The 26,923-nt window shown below is 44.1% G+C and overlaps 1 protein-coding gene and 1 long non-coding RNA gene across 4 annotated transcripts in view; one reads left to right on the top strand and one right to left on the bottom strand.

Annotated features, from left to right (window-relative positions):
* The window catches only part of LOC111268211 (uncharacterized), a 157,945-nt gene that overhangs the window by 70,012 nt on the left and 61,010 nt on the right, over positions 1-26,923 (bottom strand). The window lies entirely within an intron of this gene.
* Positions 1,063-13,480, top strand: LOC111268212 (uncharacterized). Its single transcript, XR_002685073.2, has 5 exons — positions 1,063-2,429; positions 2,761-2,927; positions 3,084-3,169; positions 8,542-8,908; positions 10,067-13,480. It is a non-coding gene; the product is annotated as an uncharacterized LOC111268212 (long non-coding RNA).

Raw genomic sequence — 26,923 nt, 5'->3', positions numbered from 1 at the left:
AAGCCGAGGAAACTAAGCGCGGCCCAGTCAGTTGGCATCTCTGAAACTCGGCCATGCGCGTACGATTGATTATCCCTTATTACAACCGCCGTGGCATGACGCGGATTCTGCTTGATACTCGCGCCGGCGGCCAGATCCCTGTCACTGGCTGCCAGGCCGGCTCGTTGCCGCTGCTGCAAAATGCTACCACCATTCCAGGTTGACAATGTACGACACAATTGTACCTTTTCAACAACCATAATTCTAGGAAAGAACATTTGTCCTCAAGATGATAGACCCACAGACTAACAGATTACATATATATATATATATATATATATATATAGTTGAATATGAAGGAAAGCTGGTGCATTCATCTCAAACATTTGAATAAACTGTCCCATCAACTGCCTTGAGGGGAAGGGTACCTTGAGACCAACAACTTTGGGTAAATATCTGCGCTTAGTTTTTCACTTAGATACGAAAGAAGTGTTTTTATGTTTTTATGTCAATTACGTAATTGTTTCCAAAAGTAAATGTACATTCAACATCAGTTGATAAAATAGATTTTTGATTATGTTTTTATAAGTGCACATAATTTAGATCTTATTAGGATTGAATTGGATAATTAGCGAAAGTTCTATAAAGTATACAAGCTAAGTAAATTCGTGACATGCATGCATATATACTAGGTAAATCAATAATAAAATCACCTAGAAAAAACAAATCATGTTTTCTGATTCAATTCCAAAAAAGGAAAAAATGCTAAATTCCTGAAAGCATACCCATAAGTAGAAACCTGTGTAGTGAGTCATTCAATCGTTGACGTCAAGTCTAATAGATCCCATTGAGTTTTAAATCTAGGTGTGGCAGTTTTAAGCTTAAAGGAGTTCGTCATTTTCTCCCAATGTTCAACCGCCACCAAGGGCCAAGCGGCTAAAGCTTCATGACTAAGCTGGGCTTGCCAATCGCCCGAAGTCACATCGGTGTCCGTCCAGCACAGCCTCGGCTTTTCCTGCTTTTTTCCTTGGGCTTCAGTTAGCACCAATGGTAGTGATAGGAACGGTGGTCTTCTGCAATTATCTCTCTTCTCATTTTTTCTTCCTGTCTCAACTTGTGCTGCTCCATTCCCTTTTCCCGTTGATGCAGAGCCTGCCACAACCGTTAAGTGAGTTGTCAACTTAGGTTTGTCGTCCGTTCTGCAAAATTGTTCCTATCCTCTGTACCATCTCGTTACCCGTTTGGCCTTCAATTTCCCTCATTTCCAAGTACCAGCAGCGAGACAGCTTGCTGCTACTGCTGCCGTTATTAGAGCAGTTGGTCCCCCACGATTCAACCGCTACCCGAAAATCTTCTCTCAATCAGCTCCTTTGGTTTCTGCCCGCTTCCTTCGTTTTAGCCAATGTATAGGGGGACGAAAGAACAGATCACCGGTAGAGGCTAGAAATCAAGACAAAGACCAGTACCTAGTTGAAACTAGGATTCGGGTGCCTGAAACTGCTGGGAACGCCATCTGCAGACCTTCACAGATTCGTCTGCTATTCGTCCTTTATTCGCATGGAGCTAGCGTCAGTTCCCCAGGCTGAAGGCCACCAGGTTAAACCTGCCCACTTCACGTCCTTTATCCCGCATGCAATCGTTGTGGTTTTTACAGCATGGGCTCAAAATAGCATGTCTCTAAATCATCATTAGATAACTACATCTACTGTTTTCTCTCGTTCTCGTTTTCGCCCAACGCTCCATTCCCGCCATTTAGAACGCCGTTGCATGATCGTCCCATCAAACAACCTTTCTTTGTTAGACGGACATTCTACCGATTATTAGTTGACCGCAACAGCCGCACGAGCGCCTATCCCTGCACTGGCTAATAGCAGACGCTACTTGAATAGTTCACGCCCCTCATCTCTTACCCCTGTGTTGCTATGGTTTCCTCATGGAAAAGCAGTATGTAAGATTGGTTTGTTGTAATAGTGGTGCAGCGTTCTTTTTTCCTGCTATGAAAGCTACCTCCACTAGAAAGTGCTGCTTTTGACAACGTCGACTCAACAACGGACTTGGCTAGGGTCGAAGAGTTTGCCCCAAAGCAGCATTGTTGTTTTCGTTAACTCATTTTTTCTTGTTGTATTTCTCGCACTCTAAAATTATCACCTCCGTTTTTAGTGCCGTCTGTTACGAAAACAATAAGTCGTAGTTCACATCGTAGTTCGACATGTGTCGTAGCCAGGCGTTTTGTCCGAGTCGGCTTTCTCGGCAGATTTTTCGATTGGGAAGGTTTTTTAATCTGCATTTTACTAAAACCGTTGCTGCGTTTTCTCTGTCACCGCTTCCCGCTTCTCCCGACAAGGGCAGGCGGACTCAGAGTCAAGCAGCCAGAATGAGAAATAGAAAGCCGATGCTCATGAGCGACGTCAGCAGCTACTCTATAGACGTCTAAGCCACGTATCTTCTACGTACGTACCATCATCATATCTACATCCTGGAAAAAAATATGCTCACATAGGTGGCACATGCTCATATGGAATATATGTTACGTAATGCCTGCATACGACTCAAGACACAATATTCTAAATGTAGCTACTATACGGCGTGTACGCCGTGGATAATTATTCTAAACGACAGGTATGATTAAATGAAAAAAACAGGATGCCTTAAAAGTTTACACGCAGTTTGAATAATTATAACTACAAATTTTACTTAGATAAGATTTTTAAATTGCAAAAAATCTATGCATAATATGTAACATTTTATCTGATGTTGTAGCGCATTGTTTGCCAATTGCAGGTTTTACATCTTCCTCCAGTATCGTCGATTTTACCCAATATTTAATGGGACCTCTCCATTAACTTATCCGTATGGAAGACTCATCAAAATATGCTCTTACGTCTCGATAATAGCGCAGGTGTTCTGGGAAAAACGTACCATCCCGCCAAAGTCCTTCCGAATGTGTGGTAAAACAGATTCTTGCGGTGAACTCAAATGATTGCCACGAGCCATTGCACTGTCCCAAAAGAATAATCCAATTAATAATTTTCGCTTCAAATACTAAGCCATATTGTAACCTGGTAAGTTGATATGGGGTTTCTGTATATTATGTGCGTTTCCAGTTACGCCTCCTACCTTGGATACGGTTTCATAACTCTAAACGATCGATTGGCAAAATTATTCCTCTCTCTCTGGACCATCTTCATTGGTAACAAGTCCATTTTTAGACTGTAACATTTTCATATACAAAGTCTTAAAATATAATGGACGCTTGATTTGCTGCTGCTGTTAACGACCTAATTACGTTACATGTTTCTCAATGTTTGGCCGTATTTCTATATGCTCTTGACTGGAGAAGCTTAACGAAACATTGTATACGAACGTCCTGGTTCGTTTCGATTTTTTTCAAACTTATCCGATTCTGTTTTTGCTCTTTTAGATATCTTCTTTTACGTGAACAAATTGTCGGAATCACTCTCTTAGATAAAGCCTTAAGAAGTTGTGCCCACTAGAGGTTTTAACCAGAGTGGGTCTCGTAAGACCTACCTGGAGTTTCTTCAATAGACATATTAAACGGCATGCCAACCATAAAAGTAGCTACTAATCTCAAAAATAGTTTCAGATTTTTTTTTTATTTTCCTGATTACTAATTTCTAATAATCATTTTTGCTAACGCCAAGATTTACAGCTGCGAGGTAGCATGCTCGTTGTTAATGGTTTCTATGGCAACGCACTCAAAAATATGCGCGTTAGCCACCTAGACTGTGCCGCCCCCTATCTCTTATCACACGATTATTAAATATCGCGTAGAGGGATCTACCTGAAATTTTCATACGTCCAATAGCGTCCTAGTTTCTTATTACCTCATTAGCTTAAAAGAAACAACAATCAGATATGATGATACCCAATAAAGAATGTGTATAGATATTTGGCACGCCAACTGTACAGCTAGCGACTTGAACCAATCAAACCTGCGTCGTAGACTTATGACGAATAAGCCATAATTATCGTTGTTTAAACAGTTTCCCCATCATATTAGCTACTCGTAGGCGAGCTGACAGTGCGTTGTATAGAAACGACGCGAGCTATCCAAATAATGTGCTGTTTTAACGCGAATCAAGAACAGGATTATTTTGACTTTAAGTAAATTCGTTTTAGTCTGGGTATTCCCAAGAATTTTATACCTACTAAGAAACTCCTCTGTAACGCGTCTGGGGAACTTAAAGCGCAAACTGAACATGCTGATGGCACTATTTCTTATAACTTATCATTAGTTTCTCTCACGTTTATATATGACAATGCATTTTGGTGTGATAGACAGATGTACTTCTGTTCCTGCTGCTGCTGATCGGACACTGACGTAAGCACATGGTCAGGGAAACGCCTGCCTGTGACGCTGAGGACCAGTGAAGTATCTCGCGCGTCGCGTTATATGCGAGCTACAACCCTTCAATCGTTTAGAGTAAAAATGCTGTTCAACTACTGATCCAGCAGTAAAACAAGTCATTTAATTCTCAAGTGTTTGAGCAACAGTGTCGGTCCTACATAGACATATAAGCAGAAAGGGAATCTCACACGACGCAATCACATTAAAATGGTGATGCGGGCACGTCGAAAAGACCCCGCTGAGACAAAAACGCTTCTGCCCTGTGCTAAACTATCAAGGCGAGAATACAGTTATCGTACCGTTCAAAGGGATTCAGCCAAATATTTTTTGCCACTCTTGTGTACTAACGAAGGGTAAGAAAGCGCTGTGGAGTATGTATATATAAGCTATCGATTATCAAGTAAAAACAGTTTAAAGGATGGCACTCAATTCTTTAAACGTACCTCTTGCAATCCAATACAATTTTCTTCAACTTACCGCCGAATCTGATAAATAAACGAAAAGCAGCCAATCGCAACAGTCCGCTTACTTGAAACTTACATCTTGTGGAATTGTCCAAGATCTTCTTTTACCTAGACAAATATTAGCTGACATAACCATTTTTGCCTTACTTCTCTCCTCACTTATTTTGCCGCTGGCCGCCGAATGTACGTTATCTATAAACGTCACGGACCCTTCTGCTTTTTTACGCTGTCAGAGACAACCGCTTTCATACACTTCTGTGGCTCGGTAACCGGTAAATTGGTAGAAAATTAAGGGCTGCCAACAATAGGAGCACTGTTGCTGTTTTTACTTGTGCTATTGGTAGTTCTATGACGGCCACCATTTCTGCGCTTCACGATGCCACTCAAATAAACGTTCGCATCCACAGGGTGATTCGGTAGTCGGTCACAAGACGGTGGCAGTGAATTGTGGCTAACCCACCGCAGTCAGGCCACCCTGGCCTGGATCCTGAAACCATCCGGCCTGGTCAAACAGCACACGTCTCACCGAGTCGAACTCCCTTTTTTTTCTCTCCTTTCCTTGAGTATCATTCCTGCTTTGCTACTCCACGATCCGACAGTACTGCCTAGTGTAGCGGCCACTTGCTTCTTAGACGCCTTTGGTTTCTTAGGCTTGCTGTGCAGTCTTCGAGCTCCGTACTGCGGGCGCCAGCGGGTCCTGAAACAATCAAATCGCCGTCTTTTTCTTTGTCTTTTTACCTCTAGTCATTACCCTCCGGTCGTTGTCCGTGGTTCACGGAGGTCGTTCTTCCCCCTGTTGTTCGTTTAGGCAAACCCTTCCATCGATAGGCAACACTCAACATAAAGAGCGCCACCCAACCAGGCCGAAGTCCAACGAGAAGAAAAAGAAAATCCTTAGATTTGCCCCTCAACTACACATCGTTACCCTCGCATACCTCCTGGTATGTAGGTAACCTTATATGATTTCCTTTATACAGCCCCACTGTTAACCGTTTGGTCCTCTCTTCGCCTTCCAATCCAGCCCCGTCAACCCCACCCATCTTTGGCCTTCTTTCTACGAGGCACACCAACCAGACAGGTACCAGTTTGATCTTACGCCTCATGTCCCATATTTTACCTATCAAACTCCTTTTTTTCTGTCCCACTGTTCGTTTCTGCCAACTACTGGAATTTTCGTGGCCAGCGTTTTCTTGGGCCACAGTGTTCTGCTTGCTTCTAAAGGTTGTAGCCGCCTTTCTGTCATATAACTAAAAGAGAAAAAAGAATTATCTTCCTCTTTACTCGAAAAGAAGTCTAAGCTTAGAATCGCCTTCTAGGTAGGGCCAGCCGCCCATCTGAGAGTTGTAGTGGCCTATTGTCTAACCTAGTCAATGATGGCAAACGAGTGTGTACCTGCGTGAACTGAAAAGAACGCACAAGCAAGGGCATGATTACTGCTACCCATAGTGGCTCAGGCGGTACCAAGCCATTAAGCTTGGGTTTGCTTACTTGAAAGATAAGGGGTCACCTCAAACAGAAAGAAGCTCCCACTAACTCAGCTCCACAGCCGCCCGACACTAACACCCCCGACCGGCTACGCTCTTACCACTGCAATAGAACCAGAGGAAGAATCACAGGGTTGGTCTACACTATCTAAATCTCCTTGAGAGCCCTTACCAGCAAACAGCCGCTTTCGCATCCCCCAACATTCGCTTGTTTTTGCTTGGCTCCTTGCTGACCTTTCGCTTGGCTCTTCGGATTCCCCCTACCAATGGCGTTAAACCAGCCTGAAGTTCGATTGCCCCTTCCTCCGACTGTGCGACTTTCCCTTGATTTTGCGATCCGCAACTCCTGCTACTTGTCCGAAAGGGAATTGCTCTTCTCCTTTAGATTCCCATCCGTCTCCACGGCCCACCCCCACAGTCACTGCAATCAAGCGGCCGAATTTCACCCTCCCAGTGCTTTCGTCCACTTTCTCTCTCGCGCTTTCATACCCTACTCTTCTTCACTGACACTCGCTATTACCACAGTTCGAGCAGCAATAATGTAACAAATGCGCGCAACAACAACAGCGACAACAAGCTCAGCGTCTATCAACAGTAGTGAGGGTCCGGAAGCAGCGGCGGCAACAACCGCAAATGATAAAATAACGATACCAAGAGAGACCGTGACGGCTGCTTGGGTCAATGCTTTCCTTGTAGAGAACGTGGGAAGCATTTATAGAGTGTATTAATACGAAGTCAACTAGTCATGATCATAATAATTACTAGTTATCGCCAATTCAGTAGACAAGGGCATGGTTTGCGCGCCCAACGTGACAAAATATCTACTTTGGTATTGTTACTGGTTTTGTCTGATTACGTATGATGGAGCACGTGAGTAGAATTTTGCCGATTACCCAGTACAAACCCTGTGCGTGACCCGCCTTCATAATGGCGTGACGTATTAAGCTAGCTCGAAAAAGGTTTACAGCATATCAGGCATTTGTCATCATTATTTGCAATAGCCACCACGTCGTCTTCATATATAATATCAATTACAATATATGAAGATATGAGCGTGACACTGGTGATATGCGGTATTCACACCAGCCGTTCGAGTATTCGTGCGATGGACTTTCATTTACATATGGGAACTTCACGTAGCAAGGGCGTTTTTTGAGGATTAAACTCGTTGTGCAAAAGACTGCCAATTGCTGGAAAATATGTTTCCCTTACGATACATGGGTGCGTTGCCAGTGCATCATACAACGATGCATGACGTCCTGAAAAAAGCAATCACTTTAGAAGCAGGAAACAACAAACTTGTAATATTTCTCTCGTTCGAGCTTTCAGTGAGCAGAGTCTTTTGTCACGACATACAGTATTCCTAGATGGATATGAAAGGCAAAGATTCATCTTAGAGTTCCATTATAAACTGCTATGGTCAGCCTGTATGCGTGACGTTTAATCTGTTATCAATCGTTAAGCTTCGTTATAAAGCTGGCCCGTCTTATTTCCAATATAACGCATGGCGGCTTCTGACTTCAATGTAAATTAAAATTATTAACCATTCCTTTTCCTTTTAATGGTTCAGTTACCAGCAGCAGCAGCAGCAGCTGCTAGTGTTCAATAGCGTCCAGCAGACAGTGCGAACGCTAGCAGCGCTATTATCCTATTATATTCATACATCAAGCACTCACAGCTCATTCTATTTGTCCAGTTATGTATTGGGCAATCATTCCACCCCGCTTTCTTTCGAAACTCTCTCGGGAACTTCCAGTACTGAGCATCACTACAAGTCATTTCGATGCGAAGCAGCATGATGTGAACTCTTCTGCAACTACTCGAAATTATATATTACATATACATATATATTCGAAAGAAAGCGGCGTGGAATATTTATACAGAAAGGTTAAACCCTATCTCAAAAGTTAGCCGTTACAGATACTTTAGTTTGTGCTGTAGCTACGTGAAGCTCCGCTAAAAAAACTGATAGAGTCCGTAGCAATCCGGACCAACTAGCTGGCCAACACACGTATCCGTAAAATATTACGAGGCTCAACCTTATCTTCGACTGACGGAATCGACTAGTGATAGCTCCGTCATCGTATGCCTTGCACTCGCCGAACGAAGGCACCGTCATAAAGTGCTGCTTTTTCATATCTACCTGTTGGCCTTTTTTACATTATTGCTGTTACTTGCAATCTTATTAAAGCAGTAGCACTTCTGCTGACTACTGCCAGTCGTTTATGTCTGTGTTATCGTGCAGATAGCTAATACTTCGTCCGGCACAGAACGGAGTAAAGGCTAAATCGACCCGGACAACGCAATGGAAAAGGACAACGATGAAGAGTCGCCGCCGTAACTGTGTAGTCGCAGCAAGCAAGCAAGTATAAAGAGCTGCAATACAAATGTAAACAGCAACTAAGCATTATGGGCAACACAGATCTAACTTATCCGGTCGTCCAACAACAAACGAAGGAAGTTAATCATCTCCAGATGATGATGATGCTAAGGGCTGAACAGCTATCGCCAAGTAGGATGGTAGCAAAGGTTGCGTAATCATTTCTCGTTTCGACAAGCGTCTATGGTATCTCAGCACGGGCAATCAACGAGAGAGCAACCCAACCTGTGAGGTAACCGCCAAACCGTTATAAAGGTACAGCTGATTGTCAGCGTTAATCAATATTTCTAAAAAGCCGTGGCTTCTTTGGTACGCTAAGAGATAAGGCCTGGAAGCTTTTCGCTCTTGCTAATTAAATTCACTTGTGGATGGCCATCTATTACGATGTCGTAGTTAGCCAAAAAGAAATGACGTTTGGTCTTTTGCTAACTAGCGATGACCTAGGTAACTGTTAAAATAATAGTAGATGTTTGGTCAGATGAGCACAGAATATTGGAGATAGCGTTCGTGAGATATACGAACGAATACTTAATATTTAGCATGACCTCCATTGTATCCAGCACGATTTAGTATTGTGCTTATTAACTGTACAAGAACTTCAGGTTCAGCTTACCCGGACAAAGCTAGGTTATATGTGGTTAAGGTTCAGCAGGAACGAGGACGTCCAGGGGGAGAGTATAGCCGAAGATAACTACATGTATATAGAGCATATAAAATTGAGGGCTTTGTTTATAGCGAGTGCCCTGAAGCGAGCCGGGAAATCTCGTAGTGAAAGCAACGGTTGTCGCGGCTCTTGGTAGCTCGTAAAATCTTGCCCACCGCAGATATATTAATCGAGTCACCCTATTAAGACCGCTGACAACTCGGGCTAGAAAGCTCTACGACATAGAGGGTATATTGAGAGGTTCAATTACGTACAATCTTGTAGCTGTCGAGCAGAGTTGCGTTGGCGTCCCCTCGCTGAATCAATGCGCGACTCCACGGTTCGATTTGACAAAAGAAATTCGAGAATTTTAGGCAACTACTACCGTGCCGTACGTTGTCATCGCTAACACGTCCTTACCAAAGACATATTAGCGATGACGAAAGTTGGAAATTAACATTCAAATTCACAGACTATGGTTAAAAACTCAACATCATTGTATGTAAAATATATCCGGTACATAGGTACAGGTTGTGCTTTATTACAGAACTTTCCGAGCCGGGCACGGTCCTAGACACCCTTATATACAGTAATACAATGTAACGATGAACATCGTGAGTATGATAGAAAGTCAGTTAGGGCCCTAGATTTACAACTTCGAAACTTTCATGTACGGGTTGACTTTTATGCTTATCTACGTGATCGTGCTCGATTTCTAACTGCTACCGATGCCGCCTCTATTTTCAGCTACTTTGGTATGATACTAACCGTCCGTGTAATACAGCGTGCACACATGGAAATAATCTGTAACGGACAAAATTATATCGTTGGATTTCGCGAGGAATAGATGATGGCCAAGACGCAATCCGACTCGCGTTTAGCTATCGAGTTCTTGATACCCAGCATATTCCCATATCATATCCTAGCATAACCAATATCAATACGCTATGCTGCAATACAATAATCTAGCCTGCATAGATTATATGTTTCCATGAACAGTTAACTAAATATATGGACATCATTTATGCGTATTCTTGAGTATACTATAATTAGTTGTTTTCATTCAGCCATTCTATCACGAAGCGCGTCGCCGCGAACACCGGTGATTGCATCCCCACGCGAAGTTTGGGTGCTCACCTAGTTGTTGTCTCATTATTCCGAGAGGTCTTGAAACAACGTCACAAGATGAGAAATCACAAAGCCACTAGTAAGCCCCATGGTAGTTCAGTTAGGCAGATATCTGCAGATGCAATCGTACGTCCTGTTCGAGTACCTTCTAACTTTTTCTCTTCTTATCAACTGTTCTTGGCCGCACGTGTAGCTGTGGGACAGGTCCCTCGGTCTCGATGGTGCTCAGCTGCCAGAAGCATCGTAGCCTGCCAACTGAGCCTGCCTGTGGATGGGCCTGCTAGCTCCAACGGCATAGCACGGTCGACATTTATATTAGCCGCACCCGCTGTCCTAGTAGTTACGCACTGGCGATGCCAATTTGCGAATTCAAAATGCAATGAATTTTGAGCAGTCTTCAGGTGGCTTCACTGCTACTCCGACCCACCCGAAGCGATCTAGCTCAGGCAGACGTTCATTAAGCATGTCTTACGGCCGGCGCAAAATAGTAGAGAACAATTGTGCGCATACAGCCACATAGAACGAACCTATTCACGTATGAAAGCGAAAACAACGTCATTAGCAAGGCTTAAAATGCGTGGTTTCAGTACACCGTACAGAACGGCGTCACTCTTGGCACAGTGCTATCTTATGGGTGCGTGCGCCTCCCTACTGAACCAAGCAAACAGTAACGACATGATGCCTATCGGCTATATCTAGACGAATAGAACAGCCTTTTGTTTCACCTATACATACGTACATACATGGTAGAACCTACATGCGTAACATTCTTGTACACACTTGTCGCACTATTCAGTAAAACGTGTTAAGCGTGCACAGCCCATGCAAGTGCTTAAGTTGAAACGTGTTGCATGGCCATAAAACAAAGTGCGATTGATTATATGCTTAGTAATAAGTGCAATAAATAAATACAATATCACCAGATGTCCACCCTATTGTGTGGTCAGTGTTGTACGAAGATACTCTAAATGCGATACGAAGATACTCTCTATGCGCCAATGTCATACCGACTCGATATCCACTACCTTCGAATCCCAATTTCAAATCGTACCGCTCTTTCGAGGCTTACGGTAATATTTTTGTCCAGAAACGGCCCATCCGAGGTGCCGTATAAAATGTTTAAACCACCGCATTGGGCATATAGTTGTGTCAGCATGATTGGATGGGGCCGGCAGCTTTTTCTTTTCTACATACAAAATCAAGTTATTTGTGCTGAAATCATTAAGGTCAGCTATAGTGATTTGCGTTTCAGGCTCTTTTTTGGTTTTTCCTTGAGTGCGTTTCGAATTGTTATGGATATCATTGAAAACGGTAAAAATGCGTCATTGTAAAAAGTGACAACAATAAAAACGAAAATAATACCGTATTTGTTTTTTCATTTAGTAATATATATATATACTGATGCGAATCAAAAGCGAAAACCTCATCTGCTCATCTACCTGCATATCGGCGGCTGATTAAAACTTGAATACGGATCTTCTATTCCTTTCTGTGTGTACCTAGCTGTAATAGCTAATGCAACCTATCACGGTAACCGGCAAGTTAGCATACATTTCCATTACTCCCGTCCATATGTTTGTGGTCCTAAATCGGCTACATTCAGTACACGAGTCTATGTGTGCTGCATCACGCGTTCGTATGTTTTGAAATGTGCCGAAGATGATCATCGTCATCATTATTACCGTTATCTTAGTGTTGCTTGCGATGTTTTTCTTTGTGAGAATATTGATGCATAATTAATTGCAGCATTGAGATAAGCCAGCATCGCCTGCGTTGTATTCGCTATCGATGTACGAAACCAGCGTGTCTGCGTATATCTGATGTGGTACGTGGTAATGGCTGAGCGGTAAAGGCCTACCCCACTAACATCATCGCCTCTTTGAAAATTCAAAGGTCTCGGAACTACTCTAGTAAAGGCAACCTTTACTACTACTAGCAAACGATGTAGCTAGTTATGTCGTACCGACTCTACGCGCCGAACGTATCCACTGCTACCGCTAGCGCAGCTGCTGCCCCTGCCCACATCGATTTTTCGGTGACGTCGACAACGACGACGAGACGCTGCCACTGGAACTATGTTCCATTAGTAATGATTCGGCTTTGCTGGCTTCGGTAACTAGTTTACGCTGCTGCAGTTACTTTGTCGTTCGTGTTTCGTAGTAGTAGCAGCAGTGGTCATATCAGTACAAATTCTTCTATCCACTTGCAACCCGCACGTCGTCACGGCCAACACCAATTTCTATCCTGACGCAATGCGTCGCTGGGTTTTGACCACACCGATAGTCAAGTCCTTCCTCCATCCCTCCAAAAGCGAGGAACAGCACGAAAATTCTCAATGTATCGCCAATGCTGCCCAAAGAGGTTTGCGCTCGTGTGTGAGGGTGGGGCCAATACTCCCCAGAACATTCAAAGCCCAGTGACTCCAACCGTACGGCATCGACAGCAGAAGTAGTACCAGGCCGATGTAGATTTGATTCCCTCAAGCGACAGCACACTGACTACTGCATCCTGCTTCCACGTTGCTTTATTTCTTGCCCCTTCGGCTGCTCAGCCATCGTCGGTATAACTCGTTCCTGCATCCGCCCAATGTCCTTTTGCTGTCCTATTTTAGGCCACCCGGCTTCGTCTAGCGCGCTTGCGTTCTTTTCTCCTCGCTCATCGCCATAACCGTTGTAACTTCTTCGTAACCCCCGCGCGATCACCAAATCCTCGCCTCTAAGCTTTCTCCTCGGCCCCTTTCAATGGCCGCGGGGAACCGACCGCGAAGAGAGCAATGAATAAAGAAAAAGTACGGTAGAAACTGCAACTTCATTAGCAACTACGACAAGAGCAGTCAGCCTTCACTAGACTTTGCCCTGATGTATGTCACGCTGTCCCTCTCAGCTCGCAGAACCGCCGGTACGAAGGTGGAAAACACATGTGCTATCCTTAACAGCGCCATCGCAATAACACTATGCTTGCCTTGCTATAAACGGCTGCGTCCTTGTGCCTCTGTTTGTTGACGTAGTCAACGAAAAAAGTTGATAAGAATTGTCGTCGAGACCGTTCCTGTTTTCTGCCCCCTTCCCTGAAGGCCGCTATTTTCAGTTCACAGTCGCACATCACTAACATCTGCAGTGTAAAGGACAAGAGCAATTTTTTTCTTACAGAAAAGGAGTGGGCAAGCCTAAGGCTGACAGTTGGCTGGCTTTACCAGTAAAGCAGTACCAGCAAAGCCAACCTAGGCGCGGATGTAAATGGTATCGAGCTATCTAGGAGTATGCATGTACGTACGTGCATATACCACAGGCTGTATTATGCTTAGCAGAAATCTCTGCCGTCACTCATCACCTTTCGCCAGTTTCGCTGCTTAGTACGGATTGGTAAAGCCCACATTTTTCTTCTTCGTTACCGTCACCGTCGACGCCACCGTCGCGTTTTGCTATTTTTCTATCGCTATCATTCACTCCCGAAGATCAATAGAGAAAGCATTTTCCAGTGACTATTTTTCTTCGAGACGATTCTGGTTATAGCAGTTTGCAGGCCCTGCAGGCAGCCGTCAGGCTCTGATTCTAATGGTATCGCCATGAACGTTGGACGAATCCTAGGATCAAAAGGGACGTTTGCAGAATAGTCGTCTTACCAGCGGCAAATCGCTCGAAGTTCAGCTAGTTGGTGAGCTTGAAAGCAGAGGAGCACCAACATGCCAACAAAAAAAAGAACCTCTTCTGGCTAAACGCTTATTGGTTACCAGTATATCGACTTGATGTTAGCGATATTGTGGGCACAAAAAAGAGGGCCACACCACCAAACGCAGCTTGGTGTCAGCAAAGGGGACGCAAGGCATGTGCTGAAAACAACTGAGTGGAGGGCAAGGGCGTAGAAGCGGAGGGTCAGGACAGGGCTTCAGTGAAAACGAGGAAAAGCATCGTAAGAGAGAAAAATGATGATGCGGAAAATGACGTCCCCGATGGCAGAACTAGTCAGTATCACATTTTCGAAAACACACGCCATATGCCGCCGCATTTGCGGTCCCTCCTGTTCCTGCCAGACTGTGTCGTATGCTCCTTTGCTATTTACCCTCCCTTCGCCAATTGCACTTTATTGAGCGTTAGCTGCGGCGAGCACACGTCGATAGATATCGCCTCGATATCCACAGCAAAGACGTCGACGAAAGACCAGCGCCTGGTCCGAAGTCGACTCTATCGGTCTAAATGCTCCTTGCTCAGACCTCCTTCGCTTGACTACCCCAGCTCGGACCTTGGTTTCCTAAGACCTCATAGTTTCCTTAACGCATCGATCAAAATGACCTGATGAAGAACTAATTAGACCGAGTGGGCATCGAGCTGACCTTGATCTAGTTTATGCGCTTTGCAGGATCGAGTTTGTTGCATACAAACTATAGTAGGGCGACTGCTAAAACCGTTTACTCGCAAGCTGCCTACGATTATATGAGTAGAGTTGAGGAAATCATAATAAAAAAGTGACAAACAGCTCAATTGTATAATTCTACCACAACGATATACTTCTACCTTCTATTTAACAAGTCTAACATTCTGCAAATCTATATACCATACCTGGACACTTGACGATGGCAGTCGTCTACCATTTAATTTAAGGTCGCAAGATGCAGGCCTAGAAGCTGGTCGGAAGGCTATCAGGAAATGGACTGGACAAAAGTCGTTGATGGTGACGGTTGCTTCTGCGATCAGCCGGCCTGCGTCCCCTAACGGCAAACGGTTGACGCCTGCGCAGGGCTATTGCCTTCAGAGTCTCTTCGGCAGCTAAGCTTCTCTTTCGTCGTATGCAATGCATTATGTGCGCTTGCATCACGCACATTACTACCGTCATGTTGGTTCATTCACCATCGCCACCGCTGGCCGGTACATGATTACATATAGGATTACCACAGAAAACATAAGCAACATCCCGACCAACAAGAAATACAGAACTCTGAACATTTTACACTCCTTCTTCTTCACACACATGCCGCATTATTATATAGTACGGTTTCATTATTATGCCAGTATACGCAGTCTATTGTATGTACGCGAGAGCTGAAAGGCGCGCTGAGGAGAGAACTAAAAAGGCTAGTAGAGGGCTATTGTTCATGTATTGTATGGTGCGGTAAAAGGGTGCCACGCCCAACTTAACGTAAACGTTGATTGATAGTTAATTCGGACTGATGCATATGTATATATATATATATATATATATACGCGCTAGATGAGAGTACGCATCACCGGCTGAAAAGAGGCACACAAAAATGTGCTTTAAGGCACCAATACAGCATAGCTGCGCATGATAGCACGGTTGCCAATGAATGACCAATAGGACTAAACCACGACCCTCTACTGCTAGTATCGAGCATCTGGCTAGCGAGGTGGTAATGAAGTGCAGCGACAACATTATGTACTACTTTTCGTGCGCACTTCGGCCAGCTTCGAACGCTTTTCATTGGTGGGCATGAGCCGATCTTCGGTCATACGAGACAGCCTGAAACTACTCGTTCTACCGAAAAGGGAAATGATCGACTGTATGCGGCATCGCGATCGCATCCAAACTCTAGCAGCTTTCGGTTACCTTTTCTGTATAATCATGCCTCGTGATTTGTTTTTCCCGCTAATCTTACGGTCTAGATTCAAAGCCGGGTATAAACATACTTTGTTTTGCGTGATCAGCCAGCCGGTTGAACTCTATACCTATAAATAGTTGCACATTTATGGACAATATGTGTGCAAGGATGACACCAGTTGATCAAAGCACAATAACCAGACTGAGATTTGGGTCGACATGATGTTGGCTTAAACGCTAGTGACCTAATAGGTGTTTTTCATCCAGTCGTTTCCATCGGTCGTTCAGTATTATCGCAAATGAACGGTTTTGAACATCACTGATATTGATGCAATACGACGTAAATTTACTAAAATTCAACTACCCTGTAATGAGCGTGTCATGGCTCAAAAGACGGAAACTCCCATAACGTTTTGATCCAAGCAAAAATCTATATCAATTTTGTCGATTCTGTCGCTCCCATACACGATCATAGCTTAGCGGTTCAATGAATGAACTCTTTATTCCCAATACAAACTGCTGCTGTTCAACGCCGTATCTCATTCTCGGGTAAGCACAGGCGCCCACCGCCCCCTTACAACTGTGGCTCGGTCATGAAATGCGATCTTTCCTAAGCGTAGTAACAGTAACAGATACGAAATTGTAACGTGGTTGTTTCGTGAAAAGATTAGGCTACTTTTAACTGTTAACTTTTTACCTCCTTGTCTTATGCGGCGCGCCTTCGCCACTAGTAGGCGCTTGGGAAACGGTACATGCAGTAATGCTTTCAATGGATTGGTCAAGCCAAAACAATAGATTCATCTAATGCTGTCCTACAGAATAGGAAATACCGACATGGGTATTTCGTTTACACTTGTTTGTTGTTCAAGTGCGAAGAAGCTTGCCTTTTCTTTTGCCAAGCAACATACGTGAGCCTGAAGCTCACGGTTGTACACTGTTTTTCGTCGCTTATTTTTTCGGGGCTCGATTCATGGTCGTTGTCGAGCATGCTCACCTTCATAGCTTTTTTTCCCAGGTCAAAACTCTCAATGTGGGTTGCTTAAATCGAGATTCTAAAACATCTCTCCCTACATACATATTCCCCATAATTGTGTCATTAAAATATACGTTCCGTTAGCCATACGACGCCCTCGTGTAGCAGAACTAACCGGAGTTGATTAAGCTAAAGTTTCAACACTTCAGCTTCGCTTCATCACAGCTTAGCGGCATCAGGTCGAATAAGATCTGGCTTGTCGGTCCAGATCTTAATCATACGCGAACGAATATTTTCGCACTGTCAAGGACTAAGGGCCGCGGTATCTATCTAGGTAGAAATATATATATAGGTACATATACGATCGACGCTGATATACAAGAAGGCAGCGTTAATTGGTTATGAAGCTTTACGAATGCTGCCGCAATGAGCTGATTTTATCCCTGGATATACTCCGACGTCTAGCGTCATAGGGAGACGAGGGAGGATGTTGTTTGCGTCAGCCTAATTAAACGACGGGGCAGGTGAGTATCTACGAAAAAAGACGGCAACATTTTACAGTGAGCATGATACACGGTATTGGTTTAAATTAAATTATAAGTAGTTCGTTTAGCTAATAGTTACTATCATTACGTATGATCAATACGAATCATAATAATACCGTATTGCGCGATTATATTCGATTGGAAGTTGCAAACATAACAATAGGTCCTGAATATGCGGTGCCGTTAAGGCCGTTACTGTTTTTACGTACTTGTTCCAGTAGTCTTGACAGCATGGATCATTTTTTCCTTCGTACACGTGTGGTTTTGCCTAAGTTGTGTGGAGGGGTAATGGCCGTTAGAATATTCCATGTTAAACAAATGCAACGAACCGATGTATTTCTGATATTGCGCTGCCCTGTGCGAAATCAATTAAGAGTTGTCATAAATATTTCACTATACCACATCCAGTATGTGTAGCACGCACAGATATAGATTTACATAGATATTATGCCGGCGTAGCTGAAACTTCTCGGATGTCTGTCTTCACTGCATGTTGAAAATTCGCTCTTAGAAAGCTGCACGCTCCGATACCACAGAAAACGTGCCAATCGGTGCGATCGTGCACTGGCTAACTGATCAACAAACTGGTAAAAAAAAGAAAAAGTAATTCTCCATGTGCATATAAAGGTAGTCGCACATTTTACATCTAAATGTCGACAATTGAATTTGCTTAGAATTCCAGTTAGTCGTCAACATTGAACGGTAGATTGATTTCTGCGGAAATCTACTAGATGGAGCTGCATGGATCTAATGACGATCGGATCAGACGTATGTCACACGAAATCCTTGCGATTCTGCTCACAGCAATCGGGATTCCGCTTGTATCGGAATCAGTGATTGATGGTAAACAACAATCCACAATGTACATTAAATACGTACATATAAGTATTTTATATTAATACACGTCAACCGGAACCACAACTGGGTTTCGTCGAGATCGTCATAACCATTAACACAACAATCGTCGTTGGAACGATATCATGTCCACCAGTGTTATTCGACGCAGTAGCGTCGTACCAACATATATTTGTATATATCGAGCACCGTTTGGAAATATAGGGGCGAATCCTATCTCCAACAATCATGTTTCCTCGTTGCCTTTTGCCCCTATTATTGCAATCGCTTACAAGTACCCCTGCCGACTGGGGCCAACTGATCCTCTGCATTGCTCGAAACCTCGTATATCCACATCTTCTATCTTCATTCACCGGCTTATACTCCCCTTCACACCTCCTTATTCCGCCCTTAAGGGTCGCCCAGAATTGCGCTCATCGCATTGCCCGGCCCGTTGTGTAAGGGTCTTCCTGTTCGCATCGATGTGCACAGTCTTAGCCTACACTGAACTGCCACGCCGTGTATGCGTCTGCGCGAACGACGCTTGTGAGAGCTATGGCAGTGGCTGCTACGCCGCGTCCGATGGCGCGAATCCGATGGTTGCCTTGCAGGCAATCTTATAGTCGATCTATCTTTTCCGCTGCACACATGCAATCACTCTTACTGCAGCTGCTGCTGCTGCTTCCTGTCTATGCGTGCTTGCCTAAACCCACGCATACGCCGTGGCTAGTCTGTGTCTTTCGCTGGTGCCTTGGTAGACTCGGATCCTTTGCTATCTTAATCTCTCTCTCGCTTTCTGCCGTAGCCACAGTGGCTTCGAGGGTGGCAATATAGCTACTACTGATGGTGCCGAAGCGGTACTTGTTCGGGTAAGCTGTATGAGCTTAAAAGCACTTCTTCAACAACGCCAATGCCAGCCATCTTTGCGGGCATCTCTTAAACGAAAATGGCTCATATCACTAGCACGACTGTGCTGGTGCTGACGTCTGACATACGTCGCCTCTATGGCCAGGGCAAAACGGACGAACATTAAGAAACTAGAAGGTGTAACTGTGTCTAATCTGACGACATAGGCTAGTTTCTTGACTAGCGGCGATATTTACGCCGCGTCCGATGTCCCACAAGCCACCTATAACACGTATTCAGTCGTTTTGGCCGACCCAGTGACCGCTCTAACACCGCTGAAGAATACAGTGCACAGATATGACGATGCCGATTGAGGTAATGAAAGTTAGGAAAAACTACTCTCACGCCTCGAGCGCTGAAGCCCTGCCGGTTGCTGGAGCCCCACATTAATTTTTGCTGGGCTGCAACAGCTGAGGCGGTAAAAAGAGACTATAGGGACCACCCTATTTCTGTCATACATGCACTTTCGAATGCACCTATTTATCTAAAAAGATTCGTTTAAACAGGTAAACTGTTTTAATGTTGTCTAGGCTTATCGATTGAGATGGAAATCCTACAATTTACCCACTTGCTGCGTTTCTCTCGTGATCCTTTCTTTATCTACTGTATCACAATGCGAGGACGCTGAACGATAGAGGTCATCATGTGAAAATCATTTAATCCACGTAAAAACAGGCGTATTTTGTCTCGCCGTATGTATCCCGCGATGATGTTGAACCATACTGTGAATATATCTCGGGCTATGTAATTAGTTCGATTCTGTCCAGAATAGTTCGTTGCTAAGTTAAAAATGACTCTCGAGATGTTGCCGTTGTAATAAACACAAAACAAATAAACGTAATATATTTAATGAATATAATAAATTATATATTTGTATATTTAATACAAACACACCTCTATCTTATCCTTAAATTCAATGCCGTCCATTATTTTTTATGCATTTTGAGGTTAATATGGGATTTCAACGCTAATCTGTCTTCTGTTGAGTGGTTCCTTATGATCGGGTCTCTTCGTTGTTACCGATATCGTGAACTCATAACTCGTTCCTATTTTATGATCATAATTATTACTACAACCATGTAGATGTTAGTTCGTGTAAAAATGTCTCGTTTCTGGCCCCGCTCGCTCTGGCGGGGCATATGCAGAACAGCTATTCATGGCGTAATTCAACATTTGGCGTATCGCATCCGGGCCCACGTACCCATTATTTCCTTCATGTGTGGATGGGGGACAGTATTAGAAAAGGATGACTTTTTAGAAACGGGAAGCAAGCATAGAGCGAAATGCTTTTTTTACTGTCCTCTCCTCTTATCCCATAGAAAGATTGTACTTTCGTTCTATACACAGATCTGAAAGCGGCTTTGAAATCACAGTACGTACCTATGATGGGCGTAAAAATATGAATGTTCTCTGGTTTTGCGAATGAACAGAACGTTCCGACGTCACATCCTTTACAAGTTAAATAAAGCCTTCATCTCAGGAAATACTTGAAGCAGCAAAGGTTCGCAGGTGATTTTGGGCGTCGCGCGTACACCTAACACTATCCACAAGTTTCGGCACTTTCGACAATAAGGATTTCGGTCTCGCCTGTTCCGTAGCTGGTAGAAGCTAGGTGTTGATGTACAGCAGCACAGATTTTTCTATATATCGAACCTCCATTTCTCCATCGATGCTTTATAATTTGTTCTCTTTGCGGGTCCATCAAATGGTAGCATCCATTTCCATTGTCTTCACACGGAAAAGAAGAAACCGGAAAACACTGGGATCATAACGACCAAATGGATTTATCAATTCCAAACGATCTGAATTTAAACAGGTTCCAAGCAAAATAAACCGAGCTTGAGTTTACATTACAGTCATCAGACTATGCTATTATATATCAAGTCGCAGCAAGCCTCCTCGACAAGAATCGACCACAGCGGCAACAGCGCCATTGCAACTTCAATGGTGATGTAGTCACTGTGGCCATACAACACGCTGAGGGCGCTGCCAGCGCTCAAGTCGGTGGCATCACCTGCGTCAACATCCTATGGTGATCCAAACGTATTATCCGACCGATCCAGCAAGCAAGCTAAAACGACAAAATTAACTGACGCTTAGGTTGCCCCTCTCGCCTTATCGTGAAGGGCCCAGAAGGCCGTAGCTTCTGCTGAACTCTTGTCACTTAGCGACCCGAAGGAAGCCCTTCACCCGTCACCCCCTGTAAACGGTGTGTTCAAGAGGCATCCAGACTGTTGTGTACAGTGGTACAATCTGCACGATGGCGTCACCGCGTAAAATGCGCGTTGTGTCCCCGAACCGAAGCAAAGAAAGGACGAAAGAGAAAAATATAGAGGATGGGGATGCAAGCCACAGATCTGCTTTTCTCTGTTTACTCAACCGTAGCGCCTGGCTTCACCGTGAAGCGGCAATTTCAAGGCTGCTAACAGCGTAAACTTTTCCAGTGTCGCTGGCTTTATCCCTAAACTCTATGATAATTTGTCATGCTAGCGATGGGTGCTGCATTGCGTAGAGACGGTCTAGCCGTGTAGCTATCAGGTTCATAGCGGGTTGTTGGTCAGCCCAATTAACAGAGTCACCAGACGGACGCGGCAGTCAGTTCACTACCTACTTTAGGAGTGAACGAAGAGTATACGAATGGGTGACTAACACTGCTGTCTCCGTTGTCACCAAGGTTCGTCACCTCTACCTCTCGGCATGCGCTTTATCCGCTACCGCTGCCTTGCTTGGATCTACTGGATGCTCTCGCTACTACTACCGATGGTCATAATTTTCGTTAGATCTATCAATATGATTGTCATTATCATGGTCCTCTTTTCGAAGGCAACAGACATGGGCTGAGCGAGACAATTTAGGTGGCGGATTCGAAAAGCGTTCCTCACCCCATCCCCACTGACCTTTTCTGCCCCGCCATATAGTTGATTTTTGCATTGGCACAGTAATAACCGTAACTGTGGCTGACGCGTCTCGGGTGATCATGGATGGCTTTGGTCATCCTATGGCTCTATAGGCGCCGCTCTGTCCAGGCAGTCGATGGAGCGTCTAACGCTTTATATAGGCGTTGATGTTGTGGCTGTCACTGCTGATAGTGGTAACAGAGGCCGCGAGTACTGGTTGATATTATTATCAAAGTGGCGCTTTTTCGTCGTCGCGGTTGTCACTATCGCTTTGACTCACTTGGCCTTTGAGTTGTGACCTATCCGTTTCAACAAACGTGTGCTCCATAAATACAGGTATCTAGCCATGTATTGACAAGAAGGTAACGCGCAAATCAGACTCGGCATCGGAATAGTACTACTTGGCCCTGCCTTGGTCTATCCTATTCGAATATGTAGGACGGCTACCGCAACGGTCACAGCAGTGACGATGAAAACAATACGTGCGTAACGAAAGGATTCTCGATCATCGCTACATACCCATACGGCAGAACATATGTACACAGCATGACCCAGTACACTTGGTATCGTGCTATCGACAACAGACTGATCCTGATAATGCGACTATTGCTGTTACTCCCGCAGTGGCTACAAGGTCTACTATATATGTAGGGATAATTGAACAAATTATACATATATATTTGTACGATTGGCCCCGTGGGCGCGAACATCTGCCTTTTCATATCGCAGCCAATGCTCCGGCACGTATCAGTTGCAGGTCGAGATAAATAAGCGAAAGTAAAATGGTGGACCAGTATATAGCAAGACCCAGATGGCAAAAGCCAATAAACGCGAAAATCTCAATCGGGAAAAGCGGCCGCTCCAGGAACAGGACTTGCTACGTCAACATATTCATGCAAGCACTGCGCATTCATGCCAAAACGGTCGACGACTGCATCCCGTATTGAACTTACCTCGCTGCCGACAAAAAAGACGATGGCGTTTGGGAAACTCAGCTCACTAAACCTCACTAGCTCACACTTTTATAGGCCATATGATTCATATGTTATTGTAATCATCATCGTCAACGGCTAACCCCGTCAGCCCCTAATTATAGCTAAATTTTATCGGCAACAATGTTTGTGCTACACGGAACGGTGATTTCATCCATGCCGTACTTGACGCCAGCTATCGTCTAAAGTTAGTATACGTTATGTGAGCTTACAATGAGTTCAAGGTTGACATTGTATTTTTAGGATTTGAACGAGAAAGCTCCTGCAAAGCGCTAAGTACAAGAACTCTGTTTGTCCGTCCGTAAGAGGGCCACGACGTGCCCCCTAACAATACTAGCAAACGTATCGCATACATAATTGCTATTAGTTTTCCATTCTGTGAATAGTGGAAGTATCTGCTTCTGCATATAGATGTATCGTCCTTAAGGCTTACAAAACTAGCTAGAAAATCAACATTCAATAGAAAGGCAAGCAGTTGTAGATTTAAATAGTCCGTCAATTTACGTTACGTCCACACATAGGGTTATGTCTAATAGAATAATACTGTTACGTACCCACACCTATAGATACATATGATAAAATGTAATCAGTCACTCATAATTAAAAAAACAAGTAGTATTAAGCATGATCATTATATCATATTCCATAAATTGTTAGAATGGGCCTTTCTGCGATTGGGACGATTCTGGGCTGGGTCGATATGTTTCGTCAATTAGTTCCGTGACCCAGTACGGTTCCATTCATTCAATCCCGTCAAAGCACCACCAACGTTTGGAACCGTACTTCAATGAACAATTACGGAAAACCTCCCAGTGGACGAAGAACCTACCTTTCTTTCTCTAGAAATACTGAGCTTCACTCGTAACTAGGTGCTTGCTTTAGTAACTTCATAGCTGATGTCTATTAGTTGTTTCGAAGTGTAGTGTCTGGGTTCAGGCATTCGAATGAACGTGCATATTAAACTAAGCGTGAGGCCAACATAAAATTACAAAGTTACAGTTAAATGTCGACCAGACATTCACGCAACGTATGATAGAGATAACATATCGTCTATCGTACACCGTCAATAATTAGCATTCGTGGTATTTAAGCGGTGTTTTAACTTTGCATTCGAACGGCCGCGGCTGACCCAAGTTACAAAACAGGCTAGTAAATTAAGTGGGCCGTCGCGTTTAACACTAGAACTAGGGGAGACCTCGAATTAGTCTATTGTTTGTCGTTTGCCCAGGCTGTTCTGGGCCCTTTTATCAATAAATTTACTGACACCTGTTGTACGCCCACTTCTACAATGTCCGATACTTTCTAAAATGTATCGTTTTTATAACTAAACATAATTTTTTGATGGCGTTTCGCTCGATGGCGACTTGACAAAGCGTGACACACTGTGCCTTTGTATTCCTACGATCTAGGTGCTTAATTTGTTCATACAATTTCAGATTATCTGAAGTTGATAGCCCCAATAACGTATGCAATAGCCGTTCTGACGTTATGAAGAGGACGACAACAGCCTCGTAATGTTTATAGTTAGAGAGGATAAGTAAGAAAATCTCATTTTCAGGTTATAAAGCAAACATTAATGTTCGCTTCTCTCATCGTTTCGGTTTTATTCGACTAACAACTCGATGTGGCCTGTCGGTGAATATTCAAAAAAAAGCAGGGCCTATCTGTACATACATAAGCCCTGTTTCTGTGCGCATATTTTTACAAATACATTTTTTTACTGATTTGATTGGTGGAACTAAATATGCTCAATTTGTTTTGAGATACAAAAGATTCCCGCTTCTCTCCTGCTATCTGGCCGTTCCGTATTACACAAATTATTCATATATTATATAAATATGTCCATTAATTCACTCGTCAAGTTTCAAATTGTTTGTTTTTGCCTTTTTTCTTTTATTTTTTTTGAAGGCTCCCTGCCCGCTGCCGTGGTAAACTATGACATTCAATGTCAACAATATTGCTGCCTGGTGTCGACATTTTGTTGACCAAGCCCGCAGCATCTGTTGATCTCATCTGTCGAATTCGTTGTTTGGGCATCATCTGCTACCGTTTATCTGAGCAGGACGCCAATAGCTGGACCACCAGTTGGTTGAGTACCCACAACAGAATGTGGCGGCTATACGCAGAAGCATTGCTTTCCACTGAATCTCAAAGCATTCATCATTGCATCGAGCGCTTCAAGCACTTCCTTCACGAGACGGGGCGAGCCGCGCGCTATCAGCTTAATCTACGGGGCCCCCTTTAGGCCGGTGCTATCGCCTCGGGCCCGCCCATAGGCGGGGAAACAGGTATCCGCATAGAGTGTGTGGGCGCAACTGTAAACGGACCCAGGGGATGCTCTTATTCAAATCAACTGGCAAGTTGGCCCGGACTGTGATCGCAACTTCGTCTACCGTCATCGCCTGGTGTCGGCGTTGCTTTCGCATCCACCACCGATCCAGCGTCCCGTCCTTTTTAAGCGTCGAGCTACCGAAAGTAACGTAGACTGGCAGCCGTGAGCCCGTGTCCCGCGGGCTCGTCTATGCAATGAAGGGGACTGGCCGACTGTCTGACTAACGGGGGAAAGACGGAGCAGTCATAGGGTGAAGGCAGACGAGGTAGGTAAATGGTTGCCGCGCTCATACCTCGTAACATCTCAAAGTCTTATCGCATCCTGGTTCTCCACTACCGTGTAAAATTCGCTCTGTGAATGCCGCCGAGGCAAACGCTGATTGCATTTGTCAGCCAAGCGCAGCAAGGTTCGGACTCACACTCAATTCAACGCAACTGTCAGGGAGGAAGCACTGAGTCTTGGGTAAAGAGCTAAGTATTGGATGGGCATGTAGAAACCGGGAACATGAAAAGTAAAGACGAAGACGTCGAAAGCATTAGTTTTTAACTTTGTGTTAGCGTAACTTTTACTACCAAAACGTCGATTTGTTCGTGTAGCAATAAATCGCATAGAGAATAATATAAATAATCAAAACTACCTCGCGTTGCGTTGCATGTGCTAGACTTTCGAGGGGCGCGCGAGCGATCTGGCTTGAATCTTAAGAAGCCTAGACAGCTCTTCTACAAGAGACAAAAAATGGCCGTAATGGTTGGACTTATCTGAAAAAAGCGAATCGAGGAATAAGAAAGAGTAGAATACTTTGAAAGTGTTGACACGATTATTTATAATCGTTGAACTTCTGGAACCCAATCAACAGCAGCGATACACAGCTGCCCGCTGTTTGCGGTCGAATAGTACCGATCCTTTGACCTTTGATCGACCCAGCACGGGCAAGTAGTTATTTTCACCGGCAAACGTCCACATGGATCCTGGGCATGATTCAGAAAGCCGATAAAAACCCGTAAAGGTTCTGTCATTAGATTAGGAAGATAAATGCGGCAGAAAAATTCAATCTGTTCCTTTTCGTTGTCAAAAATCGCATATCAACCTCCTGAGACTCTCGCCACATCTGGCGTATCACAACGGAAATAAAACAATATGATAGTGCCAATCTACGATAAGGTTAGTAATAATATAACCAATCATAGCTGCGTAATAACATCACACCCATATAAGTCGTATACTGACCACGCACAACTTGATACCTTTAAATGGATACTAGGTAGTGCCGAAAATGAACAGGGCCATAGTATAAAGTGCAATGACTTCAACGCAGACTTTCAATCCTCACATTAAGTATTCGACTCATTTCTGACTTGGTGGATTCGATAGTATCGTCTACCTAATAAACCTGTCACATTACGTATCGCAGCGCGGTTTATATTCGCTGAATGTATATCTATCC

The sequence above is a fragment of the Varroa jacobsoni genome, unplaced genomic scaffold, assembly GCF_002532875.2.
Source record: "Varroa jacobsoni isolate VJ856 unplaced genomic scaffold, vjacob_1.0 scaffold_1264, whole genome shotgun sequence".
NCBI lineage: Eukaryota > Metazoa > Arthropoda > Arachnida > Mesostigmata > Varroidae > Varroa > Varroa jacobsoni.
This window is presented reverse-complemented; position numbering and strand designations above follow the sequence as displayed.